This window comes from Mus musculus, chromosome 16 (assembly GCF_000001635.26).
Source record: "Mus musculus strain C57BL/6J chromosome 16, GRCm38.p6 C57BL/6J".
NCBI classification, from domain to species: domain Eukaryota; kingdom Metazoa; phylum Chordata; class Mammalia; order Rodentia; family Muridae; genus Mus; species Mus musculus.
In genome coordinates, this window is record NC_000082.6 from 3596552 (window position 1) to 3603659 (window position 7108).

The 7108-nt window shown below is 42.0% G+C and overlaps 1 pseudogene; it reads left to right on the forward strand.

Moving 5' to 3' along the window:
• Olfr162-ps1 (olfactory receptor 162, pseudogene 1) lies at positions 5381 to 6314 on the forward strand (annotated as a pseudogene).

Genomic DNA, 7108 nt, shown 5'->3' on the forward strand with positions numbered 1-7108 from the left:
TTTGTTTGAATTAATTTTATATCCAGCTATTTCACTGAAGTTGTTTATCAGGTTTAGGAGTTCTCTGGTAGAATTTTTAGGGTCAAGTAAGTATACTATCATATCATCTGCAAATAGTGATATTTTTACTTTTCCCCAGGAATGTTTCCCCAAAATATCACTATTCCTGGGGAAACATTTTGTATCCCCTTGATTTCCTTTTGTTGTCTAATTGCTGTCTAGGACTTCAAGTACTATATTGAATAGATAGGGAGAAAGTAGGCAGCCTTGTCTAGTCTCTGATTTTAGTGGAATTGCTTCAAGTTTCTTTACATTTAGTTTAATGTTGGCTGCTGTCTTGCTGTATATTGCTTTTAATATGTTTAGGTATAAGCCTTGAATTGCTGCTCTTTTCAAGACTTTTATCAAGACTTTGTTTTGTGCATTTGGTGTTTTGATTATTATGTGACAGGAGAAACTTCTTTTCTGGTCCAAACTATTTGGAGTTCTGCAGGCTTCTTATATGTTCATGGGTATCTCTTTCTTTAGATTGGGGAAGTTTCTTCTTTAATTTTGTTGAAGATATTTACTGGCCCTTTAAGTTGGGAATCTTCACACTCGTTTATACCTATTATCCTTAGGTTTGGTCTTCTCATTGTGTCCTGGATTTCGTGGATGTTTTTGCACTTCAGATTTTCTTTGATTATCGTGTCAATGTTTTCTATGGTATCTTCTGCTCCTGAGATTCTCTTTTGTGAGAATCCTATTCTGTTGGTGATGCTTTCATCTATGGCTACTGACTTCTTTCCTAGGTTTTCTATCACCATAGTTGTCTCACTTTGTGATTTCTGTATTGTTTTCTACTTCCAATTTTAGATCCTGTATAGTTTTGTTCAATTCCTTCACGTGTTTGGATGTGTTTTCCTGTAATTCTTTAAGGGATTTTTGTTTTTCTTCATTAAGGGCTTCTACCTGTTTACCTGGTTCTCCTGTCTTTCTTTAAGGGATTTATTTATGTCCTTAAAGTCCTCCATTATCATCATGAGAAGTTACTTTAGATTCATATCTTGATTTTCTGGTTTGATGGTGTATCCAGGACTTACTATGATGGGGTAATTGGGTTCTGATGATGGAAAGTAACCTTGATTTCTGTTGCTTCTGTTTTTATGCTTGCCTCCCACCATCTAATTATCTCAAGTGCTCCCTGCTCTTGATATATCAGATTGTAACCTGTCCTTCCTGTAATCCCAGTTGTATCTGATCTCCTCAGAGTCCAGGTTTCTCTGTGATCCTGTGATTCCAGGATCCTGTGATCCAGAGATTCTGGGTGTGTCAGAGTTCCTGGGATTCAAGCTTCCTCTGAGACCCTGAGATCTGGTGTGACCAAGCTCCAGGGATCCTGGAATCCTAAGATCCTGGGTGGATGTGTGAGAGTGCCTGGGAGTGGTACCTCCTCTGGAGACCATGGGACTTTTTGCTGAATTCCAACCAAGGTAGACTGGCAGGAACCGGAGCCATTGGTCAGGTGGGGTTCCTGCATCCCTGGCTCCTGCTGGTCCCAGTCATTCCAGTGGTGTTGGAATAGATGTTGTGTTCTACAAACTGGCGATCCTTAGATTCTGGGCATGCTAGGGTGCCTGTGGAGTGGAGGGTCCTGTGGGGACCATAGGACTGTCTGCCACATTTGAGCCCTAGGTCGCCTGTCCCAGACATTATTTTTAAAAGCAGTTCCTCCACTCTTTTCTTCCTTTCCCTGTAGAGTCTTGCCCTGTCATGTATCTGGCAGCACCACCTGCATTCACCTTCCCTCCGTTGTCCTTGGCTCTTCTGTCCTCTCCATGTCTCAGTTTGCCCTATCCCTCACTCTGTCTTCTGCTTTGCTCACTCTTTCTTCTTCCAGGTTAAGTCTGCTGAGGGCCTCTGATGAGCTGCTTATTTTGATCAGGACCTTCCCTGATTCCCAAATCTCCACCTGATCCTTCCTTTTCTCAGTTTTCCTCTTTCCTGAGTCTCTATTTAATGTGTCATTTTGTCAAGCTATCCTTTAGTTCCATTTTACACTTGCTTGCTTGTTGCTTGTTTACTGTGCATGATTTCTGGTCAGGGAGCATGCCTGCCAGCTTGGGCTACATATTGAGTTCCAGGACAGTGGGACTTTGTGAAGACCCTGTCACAGAAAGTGTGATATATATTTAAGATGGGAATCTTCACTCTCTTCTATACCTATTATCCTTAGGCTTGGTCTTCTCATTGTGTCCTGGATAGATAGATAGATAGATAGATAGATAGATAGATAGATAGATAGATATCATAACATTGATGGTACAAATAGGGAAAATTATTTGAAGCAACAGAAAAACAATTCTACGACTGATTTGATATGATATTTAATCTTGGCATACAATATTAAAGCAAGAAAATGGTTATTTACAAAGAAAATGCTTTCTACAATCCCAGTTTCCAGCATGTCAGCCAATTGCAGTTTATCCCTTTCTGTCATGTTTATGTAGATGGGCTCAAATAATTTTACTCAAATAGTAGTCTACATATAAGCTCCCAACAGTTATTTTATAAAAGAGATTTTCTAAACTACTGCAAGTCCTTATTCTTTTATTTTTATTGCTTTTATGTATGTATACTCCTTAGCAATTCTGTATCTCCTTTAAAACATAAAAATGTACAGTATGTATTGAATTTATTTCTAAACTGACTAATAAAGCTGCTGTGGTATCACAGGCCTACAGTACCAGCACCAGGGGGCTGAGGGAGGAGGATCACAAGTTTGTGGTCACCCTAGGTTATATTATGGGTTCTGGGTCATGGACTACACTGTGAAATTCTGTTCCAATAAACAATTAATTTGAAATATATGAAATATTTTCTCCTCATTTTTTACTGTCTTTTTTGTTTGTTTTGCTTCTTTATTTTTGTTTATTTTTTATTGGATATTTTCTTTATTTACATTTCAAATGTTTCCCCCTTTCCAGGTCTTCCCTTCAGAAACCCCTTATCCCATTCTCTCTCCCCCTACCACTATGAGGGTGACCCCCCCACACACACACACCTACTCCCCTCTTCTGTCCCTGGAATTCCCCTATACTGGGGTATCGAATAACCTCAGGCCCAAGGCCCGCCCCTCCCTCTGATGTCTAACAAGGCCATCCTCTGCCACATATGTGGCCAGAGTCATGGGTCCCTCCATGTATTCTCTTTGGTTGGTGGTCCAGTCCCCAGGATTGTTGAGATGATCGTGTTGTTTCTTTTTCTTTGAGTTTGTTTATATAGTGGATTACATTGATGGATTTCTGTATATTAAACCATCCCTGCATTCCAGGGTGGAAGCCTACTTGATCATGGTGAATGATCATTTTGATGTGTTCTTGAATTTTGTTTGTGAGAATTTTATTTAGTAATTTTACATCAACATTCATAATGGAAAATGGTCTGAAGTTCTCTTTCTTGGATCTTTTTGTGGTTTAGGTATCAGTGCAATTGTGGCTTCATAGAAAGAATTGGGTAATATTTCTTCTGTTTCTATTTTATGGAATAGCATGAGAAGTATTGGTATTAGGTCTTACTAGAAGTTCTAATAAGGCCAGCGGAGTCGCCCGACACCCGCAAGGGCCCACACAGGATTGCCTACGGGATCCTAAGACCTCTAGTCTGCTTATAGAGGCTAACAGAGTCACCTGAAGAACAAGCTCTTAACAGAGACAACTATAACAGCTAGCTTCAGAGATTACCAGATGGTGAAAGGCAAACGTAAGAATCCTACTAACAGAAATCAAGACCACTCACCATCATCAGAACGCAGCACTCCCACCCCACCTAGTCCTGGGCACCCCAACACAACCGGAAATCTAGACCCAGATTTAAAAACATTTCTCATGATGATAGAGGACATCAAGAAGGACTTTCATAAGTCACTTAAAGAATTACAGGAGAGCACTGCTAAAGAGTTACAGGCCCTTAAAGAAAAGCAGGAAAACACAACCAAACAGGTGGAAGTCCTTAAAGAAAAACAGGAAAACACATCCAAACAGGTGATGGAAATGAACAAAACCATACTAGAACTAAAAAGAGAAGTAGACACAATAAAGAAAACCCAAAGCGAGGCAACCCTGGAGATAGAAACCCTAGGAAAGAGATCATTGAGGATGTCCCCATGCTAGGTTTCTATGTCTTGTCAAGAACCCTCTCTGGAGAATGGATGGGGAATATATGAAGCTGTTGGAGCTGCAGTCAAGAGTCTATATGATTTCAGAAGTGCACACATCACTGTGGGCTGGGAAGACACCATGCTCACGGATGTGGGTTCTGAGCATGGGTTGCCTTCAGTCATGGAGGAATACACACTCTCCCATCTAGCTTTACACTCATTGAATGTTACACTGGATATTTTACAGGATCGATACTGACCCTGTAAGCCAGTAACTCCCAGGGCTGCCTATAAGCAAATGGGCTACAAGCCCTATGTGGTAAGTGATCAAACGTGAGGAAGAGAGGACTTTCCCTAGGATAGTGCCATAACCTCATTTTCTGTTCTGAGAGGAAGAAGAGTGGGGGACTGATTCTTCAACCCCACAGGCTTAGATCAGTCTCAGGGAATTCTCTATGGAACAGGACTCCACACAGATGGCTTCATTGCCAAGTTCTGACTGCAATCTTAGATGATATGTTCCATTTTTGTTGGTCAAGAGGGACCAAGAGCTGGCTTACAACTACTTTCTGCTTTTGTTTAATGAGATACTCAGGGAGACTATGCCCTGTGGGACTTCATGCTGCAGTAAATACCTGTCTAATTCTCTCAGACATCCTCTGACATAGAGTGCTGTGAAAGGGATCATCCACTGTTCACCTTCTCAGAACCTTCCTATATCCTCAAGACTCTCCAATCTTTAGAATAAAGAAAACTATTGCCCAGCAACTCAAAGGTAAAAATCAATAGAACTGGCCTGTCCAGATATTTTCAGAGTAGTAGAGATGCCAATTTTCTTCTGCAATATGTGTTACTTACTCTCTCCCATAGAGGGTTAGCAGCAGTAGTCATATGTTTACCAGTTAGAGCTTAAGATTAATACAATAACTGACTGTTTCTCTTTCCCTTTAAGCTTCAAAGGAGTGGGAGGAAGACTGGAAGTCTTACCAGATACAGGTAAGAGCAGCATGTATGCAGGAATGCTTTTATGTTATATCCAAAAAAAAAAAAACTAAATAAGTGACTCTGGGGAACCAACACAACCTAACATTAGGATTTGTGAATTGAGTATCTGAAAAATAGTTGTGCATCATAATTCAGAAACACTAATGCCAGATTAATGTGAACCAGGTTGTAGCATCCAAATCTGAAGACAGTCTTCTGACCTCTTCTTCTTTCTGTAGCTGGGCTGACTCGTGAGCAGCACCAATCAATATAGTGTCTCTGAGTTCATCCTCCTGGAACTCTCCAGGCAGCCCCAGCAGCAGCAGCTCCTCTTCCTGTTCTTCCTCATCATGTACCTGGCCACTGTCTTGGGAAACCTGCTCATCATCCTGGCCATCAGCACAGACTCCCGCCTGCACACCCCCATGTACTTCTTCCTCAGCAACCTGTCCTTTGTGGATGTATGCTTCTCCTCCACCATTGTCCCTAAGGTACTGGCCATTCACATACTCAGAAATCAAGCCATTTTGTACTCTGGGTGCCTTACACAGCTGTATTTTCTCTGTGTGTTTGCTGACGTGGACAATTTCCTGCTGGCTGTGATGGCCTATGACCGATTTGTGGCCATATGCCACCCTTTACACTACACAACAAAGATGACCCATCAGCTGTGTGCCCTTCTTGTTGTGGGGTCAGGGGTGGTAGCCAACCTTAATTGTCTGTTGCACACACTGCTCATGGCTTGACTCTCCTTCTGTGAGAACTACATCATCCCCCACTTCTTCTGTGATGCGACTCCTCTCCTGAAAATCTTCTGCTCAGATCCACATCTCAATGATCTGATGATTCATACAGAAGGAACTATGATCATTGTTACCCCATTTGTCTGCATCCTGATCTCCTACATACACATCACCTATGCAATCCTGAGAGTCTCATCCCATAGGGGAGGATGGAAAGCCTTCTCCAGGTGGCTCACACCTGGCTGTTGTGTGCTTCTTCTATGGCACCATCATCACTGAGTATTTTAACCCTTCGTCCTCTCACTCAGCCAGGAGGGACATGACAGCTGCCATGATGTACACAGTGGTGACCCCCATGCTGAACCCTTTCATCTACAGCCTGGGGAGCAGGGTCATGAAAAGGGGCTTTAAGAAAAGTGCTTACCATGAAATTTATATCTAAGCAGTAATGTTGGAAGTGTTGAACATCACAGAAGGAACTAATGTCTAAGAATTCTTCATGTCTTGTCCAGTATCTGAAACTTAACACTTACATTTTATAAGAAAAGCATCTCATATCTCTACCAGATACAGAGCCCAGGATATAAATCCTTTACATAAAAGAATGAAAAAAATGCTTAACAATGGTTGTTACTTGGATTGTTATGTCAATGTCTTGGCAGAATGCACCATGAGCACTCCTGCACAGTGTTGGGAGAAGAGTGAGGAGTCTCAATGGGACAACACTGGAAAGTGACTAATGGTAAGCTCAAAACTGGGTCATGAAGGGGAATTGATTCCTGCTCCATATGAGATGTGGTTTCTGAGTTGGGATCATTCTGAGTGGATGTCTTCATGCAGTTCACCACAAGACTGAGCTCTGATTGGCCAAGCAGCAGCAGCAGCCACACACACTCACTATTTTCAGGGCAAAGGGCATGCTGCTATCTTGTTGGCATCAACAGATCCTCTGTGCCTGTGTTCAGTTGTGCTTACATCTTGTGCTAACTCTGTATCAGAGACCTATCTGCTACTGACATACTTTGTAATGCTCCACATCCCTTAGCAGAATGCCTGCACTCAACTTGGAGTGTTCGGGTCTCCTCTGGGAACCACAGCTGTTCATTCTTTCTCACAGCAGAGGCCTCAGCCTGAGCCAATCTCACTGGAAGATCAGACTGGTGGGTTGAGAATGGAGGGTTGGGAGCTCAGGAAAACCCTAATTTTGCAGGTCCTTTTGACTTACTATGTTGTTCATATATAT